We start from the raw sequence: 27,276 nt of genomic DNA on the forward strand, positions 1-27,276 counted from the left end.
TTCTGTATTTTTTTTAATAAGGCAAAATATATTCGTATATAACCAGAGAGTGCAAGGAAAGTAAAAAAAAGGTTATAACCACCCAAAATCAAGACGGGGCTTAAAAAACATGCTTACCCATACTCAGAACACAAGAAACAGATTACAAGAAAAATGAAACAATACAAAAAAAAGCTTTTTGTTTTCATCCACCACCAAAAAGGGTGTTTTACCTTGTCAATTGTTAAATGGGGCATGTCAAAAGTTTTTTATTTTATTTTATTTTATTTTTAAAAGCAGTCCATCTCATAACTTTATTTTTAAACAGGTCATTTCAAAAGTTAGTTTAAAGTGAATTTTTTATAAAAATAATCCACTTTTTCATTAAAATTTCTAAAATGTCCTCGGTTTCAAAAAAATTTCAAAACTAACTCATTTTTAGGAGGAGTCGCCAATTGGATTGGCTAAGGCACATGCCCTAGTCAATCCAATTGGCGCCCATGTGTATTACTTGAGAGGAGACGTCAATTGGATTGACACCTTAGTGTAAAATATAATTTTCTTTGATAAATGGTCTATGTGAATAAATTTGAAATAGGACCAATTGATATTAATAAAATTTTTTCGTTTACACAAAAAAGCGTAATGGTGATGACTGAGATCACCTAACCGACCTCCGGTCCCACATCCCCTAGCTACCTTAACCCGTGACCCTAACCCACTTGATGATTCATCACTGGTGTTTGAGTATTTGAGGGGCCAGGAGCGTCACTACCAACTGCAGGAGATGGTCTGTTGAGGTAGTCAGACAAGTCGGCATAGTCTTCAGTATGCATCGAGGGTGTACCGTCGTAGCTGAGTTCATGATCCATGCCAGAGTGGTTGGGTTGTGGTTGACTCATTGGTGGGCGACCAGAACAGTTGAAGGGAGACATAGGTGTGAATGATGCGTTGAGGAAAGGTTGGAAAGGTTGTTGGGGTGTTTGGTAGAGATATGGTTGTTGGATATTTTGGTTTTGTGAGGTTTGGGCTTCTTGGTTATGGTAGGAGGATGGGCGGTTGGTGTTGAATGAACGTTGGGTGTTCTGGCTAAGGCGGCTTTGGTAGAGTGATGGGGTGGGTGCGAAGCGATGTTGGGTCTCAGGTTGATGGTCAATTTGTTGGTGGTGGTATGGGGTATGCTCTTGGTATTGGGGTTGGGTGTATGACATGTTTTGGTTGTATGTTTGTGTGTTGGTTGAACAGAACGTTTGACAGACGGAGGGTTGTGTGTATCCGGTCCGACACTGTTGTTGAGGGTTTGATGTTGAGGTGTCAGGTGTGTAAGTCATCTGACGTGGGTCGTAGAGGTACATATCCTCGACGATGAACTGAAAACCAACCGATCTGTACCAAGCCATATAAGTACGACTTGGTTTTTCTTCATATGGCATGATTGCGTCAGTTAAGACATGGTCATGGTGGTGCTTCCATTTGCGACACTCCGATCTTGCGAAGCTTTGCCATGAATTGAAGTTCCATTGGTCGTTAACTTTGCGCAGATGCCACTCTCTTAGGCTTGCTGGGGGATCTGGGATGTTTTGGGGCATACCGAACTGCAACTTCACACGATCACTGTTGTGCATCTCCACAGTTGTGAACCATATTATCGGTGTGCATGCAGTCCATACGACCGCGTCTTCAGCGTTGACCTCATGATCATGATCCAAATTAAGGTATGGACGCCAAATGAACTGAAATGTGAAAGAAGATAGGATTACAATCTAGGTAGAAGAAGTTAACAAATTATAACGAAATAAATTAAGTTATTATCCTTACGTTTGTCGGTCGAAGGTGATCCAACAGATTGCGATACTGAGTAATACAGTGTCTAGGACATCTGTTATAACTCATACCACGTGCAGACCATCTACACCAAAAAGGTAACAATATTAGTTAGAGATAATAATCTTTAAAGAAGTAAGTAAAGATATAGCAATTTAAACAACTTACTTTTGTGCATAAGGGAATGTGAAAGGGTTGTTGTTGACGGGTGCTAGGGACGGTAGTCTTGACCAACCCCATGCTTGTAGCAAAACAACAAATCCAGAAAATGTAGATGTGTCTTTGTGTGAGTTTTTGGACAATGAGCTATAGAGATAGGCTAGACAAGCAAATCCCCAACTGTAACTTCCTATTCTATCTACATGTCTAAGTAAAGGTAAATACATAATATGCATGCTAGAACCACTACCTCCGGAAAATAAAAATGAACCAATTAACAGCATAATGTAACACCTAGTTTTTATTATTCGAGCATCTTCGATAGAATGCTCATCTAAGTATAAACTATTATAGTATGACTTAAGGCGTGAAAGTAGTATACCTTGACCTCTTGAGTTATCATCTAACAAATCAGTCTCCAAGAGGTCCATGCAAATTGAATTTGCATAGTTGGTTTTACCATTAACAGCCTTACCTTCAATGGGCAGTCCCAAAAGCATATAAACGTCTTCTAACGTCACGGTACACTCACCGATTGGAAACCAAAATGTGTGTGTCTCTGGACGCCATCTTTCGCATAAAGCAAGAATGAATGTTATCTACGGACCAAGACAAAATCTTGCTTATGTGATCAAAACCAACGAGTTCAACATAAGGTTGAATCATCGGGTCCATATGGACATGTTCGTGGACCCGAGTCCGGAACCTTGAAACATCCTATAAAAGAAAGAACAAAAAACTTGACTAAGTTGGTATGTTAAAATAAAAGGGACCTCTATTAAAACAAATAACAAGTCAATCTCTGTTTGATTTCTGATAGACATGCTACCATTGAGAGTGCCTACAACAACCATGACAACGGATGGCATGATCCTCCTTTTACCCATGTCTCTTGCATTAGACATATTGCACAAAACTTCATGCGTGCAATAAAAGATAAGAATCTTCGCAAGAAGGTGGTGAATGCTGGGTATGCTCTAACTCAACCGTCATTTTAATATTATCGTGATGAAATTAGACTGTCTAATGAAGACGCATGGAGATGGCTAAATAACATACTAGTAGAGCAGTGGACAAGGGCATTTGACAGAGGTTGTCGATGGGACCACATGACAACAAACCTTGTGGAATGTATGAACGAGGTATTCAAAGGAATTAGAAATCTGCCAATAATCGCCTTGGTAAGATCAACCTATTATAGGTTGGCTTCTACATTCGCAACCAGAGGTGAAAGATGGAGTGCGGTGTTAATGTCCGGGCAAGTATTCAGTGAGTGTTGCATGAAAGTCATGAAAGAGGAGAGCATCAAAGCTAACACACACGTCGTAACAGTCTTTGACCGTCATAGGAAAAATTTTAGCGTCCAGGAAACAATGGACCACAACGAGGGGAGACCAAATTTATCCTATGCTGTTAGACTAAACAGAAGTTGGTGCGATTGTGGAAAATTCCAGGCCTTCCACATTCCTTGCTCCCATGTCATTGCAACATGTGCTTATACTCGTCAAGACACTTACAACCATTTATCTAATGTGTACAAGGCCGTCACCGTCATGAATGTATATAATCAAAGCTTCTCGGTACTACCAATGGAGGAATACTGACCTCCAGATGAAGGTGATATAGTTTGGCACAACGACGAGATGCGTAGAAAGAAAAAACGAAGGCCAAACAACACACGTATCAGGACAGAAATGGATTCCACAAATAAAATGATAAGATTATGTAGTATCTGTCGTCAACCAGGACACAACAAGAACAACTGTCCCAATCGAGGAGCATCATCTGGGTCTTAAGCTTTTTGTAACATTGTATTTTTGTAACCTTCAATCATTATAATTCATTGAGTTTTTGTTACAACGAGGTTCACAACAAACATCAGTACAAAATAAGCTATCTGAAAACATAAATATTTCTAACTGATTACAACAATCAAATTGATGTCATCTCGACCGAACATCATTTCCCTAACATCCTTATCAGTCTTCATTCGCACCCAACCAAAGATACTGTCGAGTCTCTCAATACTTCTAATTTTCCCCTTCTGGTATTTTCCCATCTAACCAACGAACCAGCTCCCTCTTCAGTTGATCGAACATAGTGATGTTCCAGAACAACATCAGCATCTGATGTTTGTCTCTCGCATAAATCTACTTTCCGTATCGGTGACGAACACCAAACATGATTTCCAAATGATTAAATGAGACGTGGAACAATGACTCACACAACACATCTATTTATAACAAAAAAATTTCATTTTACACTGAGGCGTCAATCCAATTGGCGCCTCCTCTCAAGTTATACACAGGGGCGCCAATTGGATTGGCTAGGGAACATGCCCTAGCTAATCCAATTGGCGTCTCCATTCAATTTTTAAGAGGAGTCGCCAATTGAATTGGCGCCTCCTCCTAAAAGTGAGGTAGTTTGAGAATTTTTTTAAAACCAGGGGTATTTTGGGAAATTCCTTGAAAAAATGGGTTATTTTTGTAAAAAAATCGTTTAAAGTATGAGGGTGTTAAAATACATTTATGCGTGTATCATGATGAATTTTGAGGTGGAAGTTTGGAAATTTCAACATGTTAAATTTTTTTCTAAGTGTCAAGTCATATATCTCAATATTCCACCTTGCTTAAATTTTTATGTGAGCTTCAAATGAGAAAAGTGTCTTCGTCAAAGTTGTAGCTCTTCCAAAGACCTTCAAAATGATCACCAATTTCCTGTCATTTGGATTTGAAATGATAGAGTTATGCATTTTTAAAGTTTGGAAAAATCACTTGTTCAATGGTATAGGTCAAAAGTGACCTATAATGTAACCTCATATCACATGCTCAAAAAAGTTGAATTAGCTCTCACTCCAAACATCAAAGTTGAAGTAGACATCTTGAATTTGATTGTGAAACTTGGAAATCTTTCATCTCATAAAAAATGAGCAAGTTATGACCTTGGGAAGTTGACTTTCAAATTAGGGTTTAGACAAAATGACCTATAATGTTTCAACACAGAAAATAATTTTCCAAGAAAAACTAGCTCTAGGTATCAACATGAAAGTTGTTTGGAATGTCATTTAGAGTAACGTTTCTCTTGGAATAATTTTCATATGGTGAAAAGTGTAGGAGATAGGGTCTAGGGAGACCCAATTTTGATCAACAAACTTGCTAACCTTCAATTCTCTTGACTTTCTAGGCTAATGGTAGATCACGTATGCATAAGATGATGAATTTTGAAGTATCCCTTGATAAATTTGATCAATTGGTGAGATAGCTTATTGGAGAAGTTACTCAAGATACCCAGTCAAACTAGGCTTTCCAAGGAAAATCACCCCCAAACTCTTGAAGAAAAATTGATCAATATAACATGTAGAAATCAATGGAACTCATATACGATGCTCATAACCATTCTTGGATCAATCCATGGTTGTGCTCTTTGTCATGAGGGTCTTAAACCCTAGATATGAACTTGATAGATCAATGGAGATCATGCCCTACCTATAAAAGAGTTAAGCAAATGCAAATACATATTTTTGGTATTTTGGTTAGTAAAATGATAAAATACAAGTATGATATAATCACAAAGTGCTTGGTGATCTCTCCCAAAACAAACCCAATGAAAGACGGGTAAGGAGGATGCCAAGGTATGGTCCCAATGCTAATGCTCATGATGAAATTGTATGAGGGATCTTAGGGTCAAAATCGGGGTCTTACAATGGACCTCTAATTTCCTTTTGTTAGGAATATTTATGTTAGGAATTTAGTATAAGAGTTGAGTTAATTCCTCGGTAAAAGGCACATTGAGGTGGATCTTCTTAAGGAGTTCCACAAACTTTTTAAACTGGGCCTCCAATTTAGCCTTTATAAGCCTTTGTTGGAATGGGATGGGTGGTTCGTAAGGAAGAGGAGCAACATATATTGTCTCCTTATCAACCTCTTCAACAACCTCCTTTTCAAGTGGTGTTGGTTCAATCTCCTCAACCTCATTTTCTCGCTCATTATAACTATCTGCTTACTTACAACTATGGGTTATCACAGTGTTCAAGTGCCCCTTAGGACATTGCTCAGATTTCCCCAGAAATGATCCTAGAGGGACGAAAGTAGAAGCTTGTTGCTGCACAACATGAGAGATTGGAGTCTCCAACATCTTATTATGGGTAGCAGCATTGCCAAATTTATTAGTCAACTGCCTAAGTGCCTCAATAGTGAGGAGGTTTTGATTTCTAAATTCATTGTTTTAACGAGTTTGTGTCATCACGAAGTTTTCCATTAAAAGCTCTAAGTTAGACTTCTTAGGGTCAATTTGCATAGTTTTTTTGAAATTCGATGGTCCCATAACTTACTGAGGGTGGTTGCTCCTATAAGATAAATTTGGATGGTCTCGCCACCCTGGGTTGTAAGTGTTAGAATACAAATTATTCCACTGGTTGTTGTTCATAAAACTAGCATTTTTCTGGATGGATCCTCCGACGAGGATCACTTGAGAATCTTTATCAGTGTGCCTATTTATTTCGCATATCTCACAGTAGAGAGTGGAAGGGACAACATAAGCAACAATGGTAGGTGGAAAAGGTGTGGGAGGTGTGATGCTCAAACTATCAATTTTCTGGTAGAGAGCATCCACCTTTGTGTTCATATGGTCAAACACATTTACTTCATAAAGCCTACCGGTCTTAGAGTAAGATTTAGCGGAAACTTGTTGCACACTCCCCCATGAGTGGTGGTTCTTAGCTATCTTTTCTATAAAGTTATAAGCCACATCTTGAGGTTTATTCATAAGGGCTCCGCCAGAAGCCGTATCTAAGGTGATCCTTGTGGAGTAAGGGATACCGTTTATAAAAGGTATGAATAATCATCCGCTTTTCAAGCCCTTGGAATGGGCACAATCTCAACAAGTACTTATAATGCTCCCATGCGTCAAACAAAGATTCCCCCTCTTTATGCTTAAAATTGTTAAACTTATTTCTTACTTGGGCTGCTTTGCTTGGCGGAAAATACCGCACAGGGAAGGCCACTTTCAATTGAGTCCTTGAAGTTATCAAACTGTCGGGAAAGGAATGAAGCCAAGCCCGTGCATGATCTCTCAAAGAGTAAGGGAATACCTGAGGCAAATGGCATTTTCATCAATGACATTAGCCGTTACTGTACCATAATTATCAATAAAGATAGACAAGTGAAGGTTTGGGTTCTTAGAGGGCAACCCAGAAAATTGATTTTGTTGCACCATACCTATCAAAGATGGTTTGTGTTCAAAATTATTTGCCGCAATCGGCGGGTGCATAATGCTGCAATGTGGTTCCTCTTAAGTAGGAATCACATAGTCTTTAAGAGGCTTATTGTCAAGCACTTGATCAACCATCTCTTTTTGTCTTTGAATTCAGCGTCTCTCACGTAAGAAACAATCGATTTCATTCACTGGTGCAAGTAAGTTTTCAGCAAAACGAGTTCTTCACATACAAGGGCAACAAGAACTATAGTAAAATAAAAGGAAAATAAAACTCAAGTCTATATGATGACTAGACATAAAGTTAATATCAAGCATAATTGGTCCCCGAGAACGGTGCAAAAAACTTGACACGCCACAAGTGGACGATTGTGTGAAGTAGTAAATGTTTATCGAACCATAAGGACCAGTGGATTGAGCACCGAACTTCATTCTATCGATGTATATCTATAGTGACCGGAATTTGAGGTTTTATAAAACAACTTATTTAAAAAATCACTTTTCAAAAAAATAGCTTAAATAAAAATCACTTAAACTATGACGAAACAAACAGGACTTAGGGTCACGATTCTTACTCTGACATCTTTGTATGATCCAATTCACTTCTATTACGAGAATTCTGACATGACTTATAAAAAATAGATAAATTTGGACAACACTTGCTTTTGCTAGCGTGTTGCCTTATCGATGACGAATAATTCATCTGCTTTCGCACGACCAAATTATTCGTTAAAGATTTGTTACTTTTGCAAAGCTATAAAAATGGGATGTTTCTCAATCTCATCCAAACAATTTCGTTGTATTGTACTCAATTGTTTAAAAACTTGCACTTGAGTACCGATACATATCCTTTCAGACTACGACCGGTACCTGAGAACTCTTTACTTTCGTACAAGGGTTAGAATGACATGATTCAGGCATTAAAATAAATGTGAACAAAAACTCTCATAATCGAATTGCGATAGATCATACAAATATCCATGAGATAAGTCCCATGACCCTTAGCCCTTAGCGGACTACTCACTCATGGTGAGGAATAACACAATCAGAGCAATATTCAAGATAAAAAAACTAAAATAGTATAACAAATGTAATGAAAGCGATAAATCATACCTGACTGACAAGAAATCACTTTAAATTAAACTTGACCCAATGATCCAATGAAGACATGAGTACAAAGCTTGGAAAAGTAAAATACATGAAAAATAGAATAAAAACTGGATTTTTTAAACTCAAGACAAACTATGAGTTTTGATAGAAAATTCTAATAGTGAACTAAATCTATGTGATCAATGCTTATTACATTAGGAAATATCTCATATTAGAAGATGCAAAAGTCCCAAAACAGTAGCAATCAAGCCGGAAAAGAAAACAAAACATGGAAGAACACGTCTGCATGATACCACTCGTAGTAGCTACTATGGGTGACCCTATCAGGCCTCTGGTTTTTGTACGGGAGAAATTCCATTTTCTCCTTTTTCCGCGCTTTGCTTGTTTTGACTCCTATACTTACTAATGGTTGAAAACATCAAAAACACACTACCAAAGCATAAAACATGATAAATGAAAGTAAATCAGACAAAAAGGGAAAATAACAAAGTAAAACAACTAATAAAAACGATGCAAATACAACTTATCAACTTGCTTCACCTTGAGGTAACTTAACCATGAAGTCTTTGAACCACCTTTGCTCGCTAAGCTCACATGTGTTTCATGGCTTAGGGAGAATTCACCTTTGCTTACTAAGCGCGCCCGTATTCTTGGCTTTGTGAGCCTTGATTTGTTGAGAAAGTTCTTGGCTTGGTCTCTTGTGTTGTTTTGGTTGATTTTTTTGATCGTTTTGCCCGTATTTCATAAATGCATAGTTAAAATGTCTTGACAATCATTTTATCATTTTCGTTGATAAATCAGGGGGCTTTCATTTGATTTATTGTAAAATAAGTTAATAAGTTCCTACATATTTAACGTACTTTTAGCACTTATCAACTCTCCCTAACTTATATTTTTGTTTGTCCTCAAACAAAAATTCATTCAAATGGTTCAAAAGAAGTTCAAATGCATGTTTTAGAAGAATCTAAATGACTTGATAAAAAAACTTTTGAAATTATAGCTTAAATATGACAAACTTGCTTTTCCGATGTAAGATTTCAAAACATGTCTAGATCATTAATCAATTTATCATCAGAATCATATTCTAAGTGATTTATCTCTTAAAAGGATTAGTGTTTCCCTCTTTCTAGGATAATGCATAAACTATAGAAACATTTTGCACTTTACTTAAGCAATATCAAATCATCAGTCATGGATGACTAAGGTCTTTCTTTTGGTTATATGGCCTACAAAAAATATTAGTTTTTCTTTGAATTCAAAAAACTCAAAATAAGAGAGCAAATTAATTTTAGCTATTTATTTTTGTTTTTCAAAATTGTCTATTTTTTTCTTTCTTTCCACTTTACAACACTTTATGTTGGTGACTTTCTTTTGTATGTTTTGACATTTGATTATTTTTCTTTTTCTTTTCGTTTTGTCAAATCATATTCTTTTTTCTTTTCACCATTTTACTACTTGATTTTTCAATATTTTATTTTAAATTTTTTTCTCCCCAACTTCATTATTCTTCATACCTTTGCATTTTTTATTGCTCTCATATCCTTAAGACAAGACAATGGATATTTGTTTTTCTTTTAGAATTGGATAAAGGCTGTAACATTGAAAGATTTTTTTTTTTATCATTTTCAAGCTCAAAGGGGTTGTCAAAGGATAACATCTTCACAAGGTAGGCTTTATGGTCAAGTGGTTATTGACTTAATAACAAAAAATGTCTTGATCATATCCATGACTTCAAATAAACCAAGTAATAGATATAATGATGCAAAATCCATATAGTTAGTATGCATGTTCACTCTTGTTATTTTTGTAAAACATGAGGTTGAACACATTTCATCCGGTTAGGCTTGTATGATTCTTGACTTTTATTCAAATTTTTTCACTAGACAGTAGTGAAATCAAACTTTTTGAAAGAAATTAGTTCATGGCCATGCTCTAATTCACAGCTAACCAAACATCAGTTATGACTGAGGCGTTTAAAAAAAAACTTTTTTTATGCTTTTGTTCACGACTTTTTTCATCAATGTAGCCTTTGTGTTTCTTATGCATTTGGTGTTTCAGGTCAGCTGAACCATCTGCAAACAAATAATTTTTCAATACATAAATATTTTCAAACAATAACTTAATTATGAAAAAAATTTAAACATCACATGCATTTTGCAAGCTTTAGATTTGATTATCTTTGCATTTCATGCCTATATAGAAATTTGACATGACCTCAGGTCATGAGAATAGGGATGGTGTAATAGAGAATAGAGAATTTTTCTTAGCCACTAGTGAGTACCAAGGCTTGCTAAGCAAGCACTAGAGCTTTCTTAGCCATCATCTGCAAGTTTTGTGTACATTGTACTTGCTTGAATTTTAAAAATCACACATCACATAAGAAAATCACTTAGGTCTTTAATCACAGATTAGGTCCTAAAGATATTTATGTGTTTCAAGAATTCAAAATGCTTATCATGTCTAGTATTCCACTTGTTCGTGGAATTCGTTAGTATTACACATAAAAACATAAAAGCAAACACAAAAATTATTCAAACATAAAAATAGTAAATATAAAGCAGATAAAACCTGCAAAATGGTGACATGATATGGTAATAGCTTAATCATCCAATTGTTCCGGCTCTTCTTCCTCTTCTTTACACTCAACCCATTCTTCATCTTCATTATCTTCATTTTCCTCTTCATCCTAGTATTCCTCTTCTTCATCCTTACCCTAACAATTTCTTCATCCACTTTCTTTTCCACTTGCCTCGCCTCTATGATCTCTTGGATGAAATGGCATATTCATAGGCCATTGTAAATAATTTTCTAACTCTTCATGCGCAGGTAGATGATCATATGGAGAATGAGGTTCCTAAATCCACATTTCCAATCTACTCAAAGAATCTTGAATGAAAAAAAAACCTATGTGGTATACATAAATTATATCTTAGGTATGAGCAACATAGGTATGGAGGTTTTGATTTTTAACATCCAATTTTACAGGTTCTTGGTTATGTTATTGGGGTGTTGTTTGTGGAATGGTTGGATGGGTTTGTCTTTAATGTCTCTTTCCATACAATAGTGCTAAACAAAGTCTTCATCCATTTTTATGTCAAGGAAGTTATGGTGGTAATATGTGAGGTGTACTTCAAACATTATGCAAAGATCAATAATCAATCACGGGAAGGTTAAAGAGGTTTTAAAATGGAATGCACAATCTCCCAAATTCTATGTGAGATGACTTTTGATATGTATATATCCTATTTGGTTAACATGTATCAGATATGTTAGGCTGGCTAGAGGGTTGCTAAACAGGTGTTGAGTTTAGGGGTAACATTGGGAAAAATAAAGGTTAACCACATTTGGGCTTCTATGGTGAGGTTGCTCCTTTTGAAATTATAGGTCATCCTAATCTTCCTACTTTATAGGTTTTGAATCCAATGCAAATATCAAATATGATCTTATCATAATCCCAATTATTTCTCACCATTTCCCTTGAGAGGGGTTCAACTTCATCTGGATTTTCTACAAAAGTATCCTTTAAGTACAAATGTATGGTTTTCCTATCATATGGAATTTGTTACCCCTTACCCAGTATATCATTGATATCATAATATCATCATCTGAAGGTTTTGCATTAACATAGAACTCCCTAATGATATCAAGAATTATATCTTTGGGAGGGTCTGCCAATATATTCCATGCCATGTTACCAATTTCTCACACAAAACATGATAATTCCCATGGATCTTCTAATCATAATTTCCTTTCAACAATTAATTGTCTGTTGCCCAATTGGTTGTAAACTTCCTCATGATTAGGGCTCTTAGACCTGTTACGATCATACGATACTTATGTAGATTCAATGGCGGACTTCCTTTTTCTTCCAATGATTGATTTCCTGGGAGCCATCTTTAAGATCAAACAAGGTATATTTTGTCAATTTTGTTAGATAACTCAATGATTAACAACCTTCTCTTATTACCAGAGTCAGATATGCAACCTTGAGGTTTTCTCGCTAAGAAAATATTATAGTTCGCTTAGCACAAAAGTTGGCATCATTTGTCTAAGCGAGGTTTGTAGCTAGCTTAGCACATAAGCTTTCTAAAAGCAACATTTTCCATTATGTGATAATGGTTTAGATACTCAAATATGTTATATTTTTCAGTGTAACATTCATATTCATAACATGCATTGAGGATTGTTGACAAGAACATGTTAATGAGGTATCATGTATCTATGTACCAATGTGCATGCAAAGAATGTAGATACAATGCCATACTGAATTTTCCTTTGGTGCTTGAAGAAGAAATTTTCAAGGAACTTGAAGGTTGAGTATTTGCAAGATGAATTTAATTTAGTTTCTTCCTCAAAGTGTTCCTTGGTACCTTAGCACGAAAATTTTGTGAGAAAAGCCATGTAAATAGTGTTGTATTATTATGATGAGTGTTTTATTTTTCTGAAGTAAGAAGTGTCTTGTTCTCTATAGATGAAGACCATTTTGACTTTTTTTGTCCTTTTATTCATTAAATTTTATTATTGGTCCAACTTTCTTTTTTTAATTGTTATTTTTATTTTTATTAATATTATCTTTTTATTATTATTAGCATTATCCCTTTTATTCTTATCAACATTATTATTATTATTATTATTATTATTATTATTATTAGCATCATTATATTATTTTTATTATTATTGTCATTATTATTATTATTATTACTATTATTACTATTATTATTATTAATGTTTTCATTATTATTATTTTTTATGGTTATTAAGTCAAACCGTGAGTCCAAGTTAGCATCAATTTCCCAAAACACCAAAACAGAAAGAATCAATTTCCCATTACAAAATTTCTGTTACAATTGGAACTTCCAAAACTACACAAACTTATATCCCAAACTTCCGAAATGGAATCACATGCTTAATAACTAACCTAATCTCAGAGCCTATATAAATCCTAGAGTTTTATAAGAAGAGGGCACAAATTTTACAGAGAAAAAACCCTAAATATGTTGTCTTGCCACCACCCTAAACCCTCACCAAAGCTCCATCCAAAGACATTTAGGGATTCACCTTGAATTACTAAAGGACCTGAGCTTAACCTCCATTAATCCTCCAAGAGGTACCTCACAACCATAAACAGAAAAATATAAAGAAAATTAGAAGAAGAAGCAATTAGAAAAGGAGAAGGAAAAGCGAACAAAGGAAAACGAGAGAAAAACATCAAATTTTACCTTTTGGTACCGGAGAGAGCCTCGTCTCCGTTGGTAGGTCTTTTGCTTTCCACCCTTTGTTTTTTTCATGATGTGTTTAGGTTTGATTGTTTAGGATTTCTGTTTGATTTATGTGATTGTAGGTGATGCATGTGTTTTTGTGAGGGGTTTGGTATTTGGTTTGAGTTAGTTTTAGGTTTGAACAAAGGTGGATTTAGATTTTAGGGCTTGGAAGTTGTTTGGTTTAATTGTGTGATATTGAGGCTGGATTAGTATTCATACTGGTTCAATCTATTGTTGGATGAATGTTTGGATTAATTTTAGGTGGTTTTTGGGTTGACCTAGGGTTTGGCCGAAGGAGGGAGATGAAGGTTCATCTTCATCATGATGAACATGATGAAGATACAGAGGGTTCTAGGTAAGGTTATTGGTACTTAGGGTTAGGGTTCCTCAGTGGAATCTAGGGTTCATTAGGGTTAGGGTTCTAAGACTGAGGAGTTAGGGTTCTTCATGTTCATCCAAGAAATAAAGAACACGATGGCTTTCTGGGGTTCCTATGGTGGTTAGGGGGATTCAAATTAGGTTTAGAGTGGAACCACCAGCGAAGGCAATTTTTGTCCGGTGGCATTTTAGAGAGGAGCGAGAGAAGGTTAGAGAGGGCAATTTTCGGCCGATGGCATTTTAGAGAGGAGTGAGAGAAGGTTAGAGAGAGAGAGAGAGAGAGAGAGAGAGAGAGAGAGAGAGAGAGAGAGAGAGAGAGAGAGAGAGAGAGAGAGAGAGAGCTGAGAGAATGAAGCAGAGAGAGAAAGAAAAGAGTGAAATGAATCAACTATGAAGAAAAAACCAATAAATACTCTCTTTTTGCTTCCAGCGATCTAGACAAGTGGCACCCATTTCTTCCACTAGATTTGTTGACTTCTCCAGTCAACTGTTAGGTTCCATTCACGTTATCCCCATTCAAACTTACTGTATACACTCCATTTAAGCCATTGATTCAGTTGACCCCCTAATGGTCAACTGATAAGGCGTCCCTGATCAGAGTTTACAATAGACTCTCCTTGGTGGACTCACGCTGTGCCTGAGCTTCCTTCTATTTGGGCCTTGCTCAATTTCTTTTTACATACCCCATTTTAATAGCCCAACATTAGTTCACACCCCTCCCATTTAATTTTCAGTAATTTATTTTGTTTTTATTTTAGATATTTATTTTATTTTATTTTATTTTTATTATTTAATTAATTTTTACTTAGGATAGCAATTAGGAACTTAGGTTAATGTCATTTAGGTTATTTAGTTTAGTCTTTTAGAAATAACTAAAATCCAAAAATATGTTCCTTTATTTAGTTCAAAATGTCAAAAATATCAAAAATATATTTTTTTTTCTCATCACCAACATGTATACAATCTTGTACATAAGTCAAAACCATTTTTATAATAAAATTAATTTAACCTTTTTGCAAATAATTGGATGGGTGGATGAACATCTACATTGTCCTTGAGTAACTGATTAGTTGGCGTGCATCGTATTGATCGATCGTTCAAATTTAAAATAGTTAAAATCAACAGTAACACATCAAATACTTTTTTCCCTCACACACTTAATTCAAATCAGTTTCATAAAAGTGATAGCTTAGGTCATTTCGACGCAGAATACAAACAAGCGCTTCAGCCTCCTTCGTGCGAGCATATAAGCCAATGTTTAAACGCAAGAATATGACTTAAACCATATTCTCTAAAATAAACAAACAAACACTTAGTTTCTATATGAACCACGAAGATTTGATTTTCTCATTGCATGATGAGAATACGTAGGCACGCGGTTTTGAAAACTTGGCGAGCACACTAATAAAAACTAACTTTTTTTCCCCTTTTGTAAATATTTTAATAAATAGAATAAACAATTTCAAACGTTCCTTAAGCAAACACTTTAACCCTAGTCTATCATGAGTTTCCCGTTGAGTACAATGGATGCGAGGGGTGGTAATACCTTTCCCTCATATAACTGACTCCTGAACCCAATTTAGTTGCAATGACCATCTTATCCTCTTTCCCTTGGGGTTTTATCGTTATTTTTTCTTTCCTTAGGAATAAATAAAATTAGGTGGAGACTCTTTTTTTCATCCGCGAACCTGCGATGCACTCTTAAGATCGTATTTTTCGAGATGCGATAGCTGACGACTCTGATGGGGAGAACTACCTAAAGAGAGTCAAGCATATCCTTTAGTTTTAGGGTTATGTGTTTTTGTTTGCTTATTCTATTTTATTATTTATTTTTATTTTATGCTTTAATTTTTTATGTTTTTATCTTATTTTTTATTTTAACATTGTGGGTGTAGCGGTAAATTCATGACCATCAAGCTATGGATAAGCTTAACGTCAATAAAACCAGAGTCGCCACCACGCTTTTATTGTTTCCAAGGGAAAAGGGAAAAGTACGAACAAAACCCAAAAATAAGAAGTTTTAAAATCAAAACTAATAAAATGCCAGAGATTACAAGTAAGGGGGTTGGTTACACGGAGGGAAGGTGTTAGCACCCAAAGTGTCCTAGGTACTCCTAGGGAGCCCTTTCTTGTGTGCATATGTGTTTTTGTACAAAATGATGTTTGCAATAAATAGAGTGGGGGGATGAGAAAAGAATTCATTAATTATATTTTTGTGCTTGACAAGACCTTCGAACTTGTGTCTACGTACCAACATAAAAATGAGGGATCAAAACCTCGTAGTTTGTGGTATCAATTTCAAAGTGAGTGGATTAATTTTAACAAAATATAAGTTTAACAAAGGCACAAGAGGCCTAAAAATGGTTTGAATGAGTGTTAGTTATTTTTGGCTTTTGAAATTTTAAGTCAAGTATAGTTAAGTTCATTTACAAATTTGATTAAGAAAGGAGTTTTAAAAATGCAATGGCATAAGGCCAAAGTTTCTAATTTACAAAATAGTTTAAGTTTAGAAAACAAACACAAGCAAAGAAGATTTTGGAAAAGAGGGAGAGATTTGAAGCAAAGACAAGAATGTCACATAGAAACCCAACTTTCCCTTGGACTTTAAAATCAAGCAATATCAATACACAAATATCAAGATGAAAGAAAGGCATCAAATAAAGATAACCACATCCAAGCTTAGCAATTCCATGATCTTCTTCAAATTTTCCCATGCATTAGATGACTTCCAAAAGTAGGCATTAGACGCAGGTTCAAAATAACAGCTTCAATATGATCATGTTACAGATGAACTCAAATAGATTTTCATCATTGTATCAGAGGAATGTTCACTTCACAAGCACTTGGTTTCATAAAAGTTTGCATTGGCCAAGTCCTTTTGCATAGGGAGTGTTGCCTAATTCTAAGTCATTGTCTCAGATCAAATCCAACAGTCCACACAAAATGTTTTTTAGGGTTTTTGTTCTTATTATGTTCATTAAGGTCAAGAAACCACAAAAACAAACAAGTACATACAAACACAATACATCACAAATTATGGCCCAAGTGGGCAAAGTAAAAAGGGAATTAAAGTAAATAAATTGAATGGTATGAATAATGGCAAATGAATAAAGCTTGAAATTAAAGTACATAAAAGTAAATGACTTGAAATTAAATGTTAGTGGTTAGTTGATTATAAGTTAGTATTGCTTTTGCTTTGTATTATTTAAGTCATTCTTTGGAGAACACTCAACCCACTTATCACAAGCATGAATCCTTGAACCAAGACATCTTCCAAAGGAAGGAAAAAAGACCAAGTTTCCACACAATACCATGAAAGAGGGGAGGCTTACAATCTCACTTACTAGAATGCTATGCCTTTTTTTTGTGTCACAAATTTAGCGCTATGTTAAGCAATCGTAATTGGACTTATGTAGAAGTCACAACTATTTGAGACCGGACAATAGAGATTTTGGTGTTAATGCATGTTTGAGACATAGTATAATGGACTATGCTCATGAAACATACCACACACAAAAAGAATATTCAAAAGTGTGGTGAACCTAATCTCATCCATACTCATGTTGATTTTGCAATCAATTAGCCTTAGGATATAGAGATATCATAGGTCCATGGCATGAATGAATAAAGAAGGGGAATAAGATGAGGAGGGAGGGGGAATTGAATCAACACAAATTGATTAAAGGAGGACTTTTACCAAATTAAGATCATTCATTCATTTTGGGAGATGAAATGTACATTTCATCAATCCCCTAAATCCAATGATCTTAACTTAACAAAGTCAAATTAACCTTGACCTAGGCCCAACAACACAAGTCAAACTCAACAAGGCAAAATTAGAAGCTCAACATAATTTATTTGACATTTAATCAATTAAAATATGCATTAAATTAAATTATGGTTGGTCAAATTCCTAAAACCTCATCAAAACATCAAAGAAATGACCATGAGATTTATCATAGGTCCAAGGACCTTGGAGAAAATTTTTCATAATTTTTGGAAACTTAAAACTATTTTTAAACATTTAAAATTTTTTATAAAATCAATTAAATTATGAAAAATATTAATAATGATCAAAAAATAATTTTAATTCAGAAAATGAAAGAGGAATTTATTTAAATTTTTTAGGTGAAACTCTCATATTTTTTGGATCAATATTAAAATTAATATGAATTAATAAAAATAACACAAATAAAATGAAAATCAAATAATCAGAAAAAAACGTGGACCACTTGAGCTCCCTCATTAATTGAGGTGGCAGATCAAGTGGCCACAAGTGCGCAATCCATTGTGGACTCTAGTCATCCCGCCACTAAGTTGGTAATTCAAACCAACGCTCGTGATTAAAACAAATCAAACAGATCATGTGCCTCTGGACCTTGCCAACTCACCACCGGAGCAAATCTCCAGTCTCCTTCTCAGGCGAGCCTCGTCGGACTTGTCCAATCATAACCATCACTAAAATAAAAAAGGAGTACATGATTTTAAAGTAAAAATGACACTGAGCATGAATCTGGCCTCAATTTATCCTAACTCCAAGTATATTGAGAGATACAAGGAGTTGAAATTTGAGGTGCATGATCTGAGTTGCTTCGATTTGACCTCAAAGCAACTCAATCTTGTTGCCTACATTGGTAGGGCTTCAGACAACCAAGGATCCAAGAGAATTATGGAGAATTGAGTGAGAATCGAAGAGATGAAATTTTCTGGAAAATACCTTCAATGCAGGTCTGGGTTCAGTTGTTCTTGCTTTGACTTGTGCTTGATCTTGCTCAGGATGCTTGCAGAAGTAGATTAGAATGCACAAAAGGTCTTGGATCCCTGGAGTTTTGAATCTCAAAACAATGAGATTCAAACTTAATTTCCAAAGGAAATTCTCAGGATTATCCTCTCAAATGGAAGGTTTTGGGTTTGGGATCAAAGCTGGCGCGAAGGAGTCCCTAATTATGAGCATAAGGCCCTCTATTTATAGCTGAATCAGATGATATTTGCACCTTACAATTGAGTTTCCAGAATTAGCAATGAGTGGTGCATGTGTGCATGGGCGTGTACATGCCCATGAGATCATTCGTTTTGGTCCATAATTGAGTGTGAGTAAGTCTGAAATCAACTTAGAATGCAAGGAAAATGTATATGGAAGCTTGAAAGTTTTATCTTTTCCAAATGATTATGCAATGTTCAAGCCATGTGCAGCCCATGCAAATCTTGTCCAAAATGGATGAAATTGGACATTTTGGTAAGGTTGGATCAAGAGGAACAACCTTCATGTTGAACACTTTTCAATTTGAAGCTTGTATCATGATGAAATTTGAAATGGAATTTTGAAAATTTTAACATATCAAAAAAATTTCTAAGTGTCAAGCCATATTTTCACTTATTCCACCTTGGTTAATGTTTTGTGTGAGCTTCAAATGAGGAAAGTTCCTTCACCAAAGTTGTAGCTATTTCAAATTAATTCAAAATGGTCATAAATTGGACCTCATTTGGATTAGATATGAAGGAGTTAGGCATTTTTGAAGTTGAGGAAAATCACTTGTTCAATGGTATTGGTCCAAAATGACCTATAATGTATCCTCATATCACATGGTCATAAAAATTGAATTAGCTCTTACTCCAAACATCAAAGTTGAAGTAGACATCTTGAATTTGATTTTGCAACTTGGAAATATTTAATCTCATAAAAAATGAGAATGTTATGGCCTTGGGAAGTTGACCTCCAAATTAGGGTTTAGACAAAATGACCTATAATCTTTCACCGTAAAAATGACTTTCCAAGCAAAACTAGCTCTAGACCTAAACATGAAAGTTGTTTGGAATATTATTTAGAGTAACGTTTATGTTGGAATCATTTTCATATGACAAAATTTGTAGGAGATAGGGTCTAGGTAACCCAGTTTTGATTAGATGAATTCTTCTGGTCAACCCCCATCAACCAACTTGCTGGCTTGCAATTCTCTTGATTTTTGGGAGTCATGGGAGATCATATATGCACAAGATGATGAAATTTGAAATATACCTTGAAATCTTTGATCAATTGTTGAAGAAGCTTGATGAAGAAGTTACACAAGATACCCAGATGAACTAGGGTTTCCAAGGCAAACTAATTCCAAACTTTTGATGAATTCTTGATCAAAATAACATGTGATGCTCATGGGGATCCATATATGATGCCTAGAGCCATTGTAGATCATTTCTTGATTGAGCTCTTAGCAATGAGGGTCTTAAACCCTAGATATGAACTTGATAGATCATAGGTGATCATGTGCCCTACCTACAAAAGAGTTAGACAAATGCAAAGACATATTTTTGGTATTTTGGTTAGTAAAGATGATAAAATACAAAGTATGATACAATCAAATATGCTTGGTGATCTCTCCCAATGCAAACCCAATGAGTGAGGGGTAAGGAGGATGCCTGTGCGTGATCCCAATGCCAATGCATATGATGGTATAGCATGAGGGATCTTAGGGTCAAAATTGGGGTCTTATAGCTTCCCCTATTTAAGGACATTCTAACTGAGGAGATGAAGGTTAAAATCTTCGTATCGACTCAGTAGAATGGACTTAAATAACAACATATAGAACAAATTTTTGTCCCTAAGATACCTTATGATGCATATGATATGAACGTTAAAATAAATCTTTGTGGGGAAATGTTGCCACATAGGAAAAGAATCCGGAGATACTGAAAGTCCACAGGAGTATAATGCATTTCCATAAGGAAAACTCACTAGGGAGACAGAGACTCTAGGGGAAAAGGGTTGTGCGTAGGCCAGGCTACGACTTAAAACAATTGGGGGATCGGAGAAATTCCATGAAAGAAAATCAATGGAAAGACTTAACCGAGGAATAAAAGGAACGTCTACAAGGGAAACAGGTAGATTAGAACAAAACTGAAATAGTCGAACCAAGCATGAACAACGATTTTACTAAGGAAAAACACACTCAAACTCGACTGGGGAAGAAAAGATCTTCAATACAGGAGGAGCAGAAATATATTATCCACTACCAGTTACTAGGTACGAGGATAACAAAATCTGACAGGGAAGACATCCGTTACCGGTTAGGGTAAACATATCAAGGATGACTCGCTGAGGGTCGCCAGGAGGCGTATTCATTACCAGTTATTGGGTAAGAATAGACTTATTGGGGAAAAAGTAGGATTTACAACTACTAGTTACTGGACATAAGACCAAAGGGAGAGAATATCTGTCACTGGTTAAAGTGAACATATCAAGGATAGACTCAAAGGAAGAATATCCGTCATTGGTTAGGATGAACATATCAAGGATAGACTTTCCTGGGGACATTGAGGAGGATACCCGTCATCGGTTAAGATGAACATATCAAGGATAAACTGCCTGAACAAAAAGTAGGAATTACATCTATCGAATGCTGGCTAGAATACCAAAAAGAGAATATCCGTCACCAGTTAGGATGAACATATCAAGGATAGACTCCGAGGGGAAGAATAGGAATTATATCTATCAATTACTGGATAGAAGACCACAAAGAGGATATCCGTCATCGGTTAGAGTGAACATATCAAGGATAAACTCTGCAAAGGGGAGAAAAGTAGGATTTACAACTACCGGCTACTGGGCAGAAGACTGCAAAGAGAAGGAAACCTGTCATCGATTAGGATGAGCATATCAAAGATTAACTCTCTGGGAAACAAAATAGGGATTGCAACTACCTTTTTACTGGGTAGAACACCAGAAAGAGAATATCCGTCATCAGTTAGAATGAACATATCGAGGATAAACTCAAAGCAGGAGAAGAAAATATCTGTCATCGGTTAGGATGAACATACCAAGGATATACTTCCTAGGAAACGTGAAAATGAGTCCGTTGGGAAAAAGGGGGTTACTTTTGCCGGGTATTGGGCAAGAAGTAACAAACTACAAACCGAGGAGAAACTACCAGTTACTGGGTAATAAACTCTTAGGAGACGAAAAGCATTTATCTAGGTAAGATCTAGAAAGAAACGGTCAATTAAGACTCAACCCAATGAGGATGTAACTCAAGGGGAGTGGCTCCATCCAGATACTCAACTGGGGAGGAAACTGAAATAATAATCGTCCACGAGGAAATAACTCAGTGGGGAAGAGAGAAAGGTTAAAGTCTTTCTGCTTAGGGGGATGACACTCTACAATTGAAGGAGGACAGACACACTGAACCTATATGGGGATAAAGTACCACCATAGCAGAGGATTAAAATCACAAAAATGTAATCATGCGATAATACAAGTTATATGAGTGTATATGTATATGCATATGTATATATGATGATTATGCTGACAAAGCAATCACAAAGGATACAACATGTCGCTGGTTTGAATCATCGATACAATTCCTAGCCAATCCATAAAAGAGGGAAACAACTGCTAGAGAAAAGATCAACCATCTCGAAGGTTCAACCCTATCTGGGGAAGAAAGGATGAGATCTGCTGAGGATACTGCTATCAATTTCGCGGGGAATTTTTTAGGTCAACACCATATTAAATGGGAGACAACCCTGTGGGGGATAAACACAAATAGCTGCTCAGAAACTAGGAGGAAACTTTGACTGGGGACGAATCTGATGGCGACTTGTGGGGAACCAGAGTTCTGCCAAAACCAAACAAACTGTTGTAATGAAATGCTTACAACCCGAGGGAGGCTGAACACAAACTCAACTGGAGATGCCAACGACTTGGCTGGGGAAATCAACAAACAACGGATACTGACATGCTGTTGGGGATGAAAGAGGAGTTACGCCAACTGCTTGGGGAAAACCAATAATGCTCCGCACTTAGGGCTTACCGCTTTCAAACTAATGTTGATATTCCTCTTAATGAAATCGATTGTTTTAATGTTTTTATATTTTTAAGAAAATACGTTTTTTGCTTAAAATTTTAATTTCAAAAATGATCATAATAAAATTTAAATCCATTTGGATGAATTAAACAAGAGTAGAAACAATTGGATAAAAGCTCGACTTTATTTAATTGAATGGTAGTCTGTAAATGACAAGACTCCATAGATCTTTACAAAAGTTTGAAAAATGGTAATTTACATGGAAAAGGGATACATTGAATACAATAATCACTAATCCTTCTACCAACTCTTGATATCCACTGTGATCTTGACTGCTACTGGGAATCAGAATCCGACAACGTGCTCAAGAAAGTCTTCAAAAACTGAAGATCAGCAGGATGTAGTTACTTGCCATAATCCCTAATTTTTTGCATAAATTTCCCCACGAGCTGCTGCTCTTACGTGAAAAGCTATTGTTCTTATAACTCTATAATATTTGCTTTTTGTTAGAAGAACTTTACATTACAATTTATACTCTTGCTTGAACTACTTCCTCAAGTGACTCTGTGCAGTTTGAATACTTGAGAGGGATGAGAGATTATTCTCTTAGACGTTTAGTTGTGTAATCTTTCAAGATTACTGGATTAAGTCTTTTTTGAAGGCGAAATCACCTTGGCCGAGTGGACTGGAGTAGCTTTGAATTTCAAGCGAACCAATATAAAATTCTGTGTCATTTCCTTTTTATTCCGTGTGTCTGATTTCTAAAAAAGTTTTTATTTCCAAAACAATTCAAACCCCCTTTCTTGTTTTTCTCAACCTTCAATTGTTATCAGAGCTACGACTTTGTTATTGATTTTCTAATCAAACACTTAACAGTGTAGAGAGATCCAGCGTGAGAAAAACTATGGCCAACACCAATGAAAGAGATAGTTATAATGCTAAACCTCCAATCTTTGATGGAGAAAATATTGATTATTGGAAAGACAGAATTGAAAGTTTCTTTATGGGCTACGACGCTGATCTATGGGATATTGTCACAATTGGCTACACACCACCTATGACAGACGCTGGCGTTGCTATTCCCAAAAGCAGAATGTCAGATGATCAGAAGCGTGAATTCAAAAACCATCACAAAGCCAGAACGATACTACTCAATGCTATTTCCTACAATGAATATGAAAATATCACCAACAGGGAAACAACTAAAGAAATACTTGACTCCCTGAGGATGACTCACGAAGGAAATTCTCAAGTCAAAGAAACAAAGGCTCTAGCTCTAATCCAGAAATATGAAGCCTTCAAAATGGAGGACGATGAAGCTGTAGAGGTAATATTTTCTAGATTTCAAACCTTAATTGCAGGACTCAAAGTGCTGGATAAAGGATACACAACTGCGGATAATGTCAAAAAGATTGTTAGAAATGGAGACCCATGGCCACCGCTTTAAAGTTATCAAAAGATCTGAACAATATCAGCCTTGAGGAACTCGTCAGTTCACTCAGAAGCCACAAAATAGAACTGGAGGAAGATGAACCTCAAAAGAAGATCAAGTTTGTAGCACTAAATTCCAGATCCGAAAGACGCAAACCAGATAGAAACAAAGCCTTCCAGGCTGAAGAGGAAGACAATGATGACTCTGAGAAGGAAGACTCTAACGACAAAGAAGAATTATGCCTTTAAACTAGAAGAGTAAAACAACTTTGGAGAAAAAGGAATAATAACTTCAGAAGACCAAGACCCATGGGGGATCGATCAGAATCAACTTCCAGAGGTAAGTCAAACAAAGATATAACATGCTATGAATGTAAGGAAACAGGTAATTACAGAAATGAATGTCCCAAGTTGAAGAAAGAAAGCTCTAGAAGAGAGAATTTCAAGAAAAGTTCATTCAGAACTAAAAAGGGACTGATGGCCACCTGGGATGGCAGTGCATTTGATTCCTCAGAATCAGACTCTGAAGAACAGGAAAATGTGGCACTCATGGCTACCACCTCCAGAAATACATCAGATGGAGAATCTGACTCTGAAGAGGTATTTTTTGATCTTTCTCGCTCTAACCTTGAATCATGCCTTTCTGAAACTCTAAACTCATATCAGAAACTTAAACAAAAATTTAAAGTTGTAAAAGAGGTTCTTGAAGAAACCATCGAAGAATGTGGTAAACTTAAGATGATAGTTTTAGAACTAAAAGATGAAAACTGAACTTTGATATTAGAAAGAGACTCCACAAATAAACAATGTTTAACACTTGAAGAAGCGTTATCTCAAGCTCCACAAACTTCGAACACAGTAATTTATGAATATGAAAAATCTTTTCAAAAGTTTCTGAAAAATGGGATAGAGAGAAGCAGAATGGCATCCATGATTTATGGAGTAAGTCAGAATAATAAAAGAGGAATAGGGTATGACCCCAGTGAAGATAAATCTTCCACAAATGACAAACCTAAATCTCCATTTTCTTATCACTACACACATACACAAGCACAACGTTTTGATAATGCTAGAAAACCCAAAGTTCTAAGAAACTCTGAGAAAACTAATCATAAAGGACCCAAAAAATTCTGGGTACCAAAGGATAAGATTGTTTATGTTGCAGATATCTTATGCAGCAGAGTTAAGACACCAATCATGGTACCTAGACTCTGGATGCTCGCGACACATGACGGGAAGAAAGTATATGTTCCAAAGCGTAGAACTTAAAGATGCGAGCTTTGTAGGGTTCGGAGGAAATCAGAAGGGAAGAATCAGAGGCTCCGGAACTATTGGTAATAGAACTCTTCCCTCTATATCTGATGTCCTCTATGTAGAAGGATTAATGCATAACCTGTTATCAATAAGTCAATTAGTGTGATAACGGCTATGATGTAATCTTCAATCAAAAAACATGTAAAGCAATTAATCAGAACAGTGGAACAGTCATATTCACTGGCAAGAGGAAAAACAATATTTTCAAAATAAATCTTTCAGACTTAAAAGAACAAAATGTAAAATTTCTGTTCATGAAGAGCAGTGGGTATGGCGTAGACGCTTGAGCCACATTAGCATGAGAAAACTCTCTCAGCTAAATAAACTCGAGTTAGTCTGAGGTCTACCCAAGCTGAAGTATTTTTCAGATGCTCTGTGTGAGGCATGTCAGAAAGGGAAATTTTCCAAAACATCTTTTAAAAAGAAATTTTTTGTTTCCACCTCTAAGCCTCTAGTACTTCTTCACATTGACTTGTTTGGGCCTGTTAAAACAGCATCAATCAATGGAAAGAAATATGGACTAGTTATTGTTGATGATTATAGTCACTGAACATGGATAAAATTCCTAAAGCACAAGAGTGAGTCTCACTCTGTATTCACTAGCTTCTGTTCCAAAGTGCAAAACGAATTTGACTCCAAAATCATCAGAGTCAGAAGTGATCATGGTGGAGAATTTGAAAATAAATTTTTTGAAGAACTATTCGATTCTAATGGAATATCCCATGATTTCTCCAGTCCTAGAACTCCATAACAAAATGGAGTTATAGAAAGGAAGAATAGGATACTCCAAGAGATGGCCAGAACCATGATCAATGAAACAAATGTGGCTAAGAAATTTTGGGCTGAAGCAGTAAATACAACGTGTTATATTCAGAATAGAATCTCTATAAGACCTATTATGGAGAAGACTCCCTATGAACTGTGTAAGGGAAGAAAACCCAACATTTTATATTTTTATCCTTTTGGATGCTCTTGCTTTATTCTGAATACTAAAGAACATCTAAACAAGTTTGATTCAAAAGCACAAAAAGGTATTATGTTAGGATACTCAGAACGCTCTAAAGGCTATAGAATATAAAACATAGAAACCAAAATTATGGAAGAATCAATTCATGTTAGATTTGATGATAAGCTTGACCCTGAAAAGTCAAAGCTAGTTGGGAAACTTGCAGATCTGGAGATTACTCTTGCAGGTTCTGACGAAAAGACCAAAGCACCAGAAGTATCTGATAAACAAAGTCCAGATGCAACTAAAGCCTCAACTATCCAGAAGAAATCAAGAAGCTGCCCCAACATCTATGAAGATTTGATTCTGGGAAACAAGGATGAACCTGTCAGAACTAGGTCAACATTCAAGGTACCTGAAGAAATCCCTCTAGGACTAGTATCTCTGATTGAGCCTAGTTCCTGTGATGAGGCACTTCAAGACAATGAATGGGTTATAGCTATGAAAGAAGAGCTAGATCAATTCTTAAAGAATGACGTCTGGGATCTTGTTCCAAAGCCTAAAGGAACTCACATTATTGGAACCAGATGGGTGTTCAGAAACAAACTGAATGAAAAAGGAGAAGTTGTCAGAAATAAAGCTTGACTGGTGGCACAAGGGTACAGTCAACAAGAAGGCATTGACTACAACGAAACCTTTGCTCCAGTCGCTAAGTTAGAATCTATTCGTTTACTTGTTTCAATTGTTGTAAATCATTCTATCAAACTATATCAAAATGGATGTCAAAAGTGCATTTCTTAATGGTTATATGTCAGAAGAAGTTTATGTCAATCAACCTCCAGGTTTTGAAAACTCTAAATGTCCA

The 27,276-nt window shown here is 35.9% G+C and overlaps 1 long non-coding RNA gene across 1 annotated transcript; it reads right to left on the reverse strand.

Moving 5' to 3' along the window:
- Window positions 1-13,092: 13,092 nt before the first annotated feature.
- On the reverse strand, window positions 13,093-13,713 carry LOC127105233 (uncharacterized). Its single transcript, XR_007794972.1, has 2 exons — window positions 13,503-13,713; window positions 13,093-13,394 (listed from the first exon to the last, which is right to left on the reverse strand). It is a non-coding gene; the product is annotated as an uncharacterized LOC127105233 (long non-coding RNA).
- Window positions 13,714-27,276: the final 13,563 nt, after the last annotated feature.

The sequence above is a fragment of the Lathyrus oleraceus genome, chromosome 7, assembly GCF_024323335.1.
Source record: "Lathyrus oleraceus cultivar Zhongwan6 chromosome 7, CAAS_Psat_ZW6_1.0, whole genome shotgun sequence".
Lineage (NCBI taxonomy): Eukaryota > Viridiplantae > Streptophyta > Magnoliopsida > Fabales > Fabaceae > Lathyrus > Lathyrus oleraceus.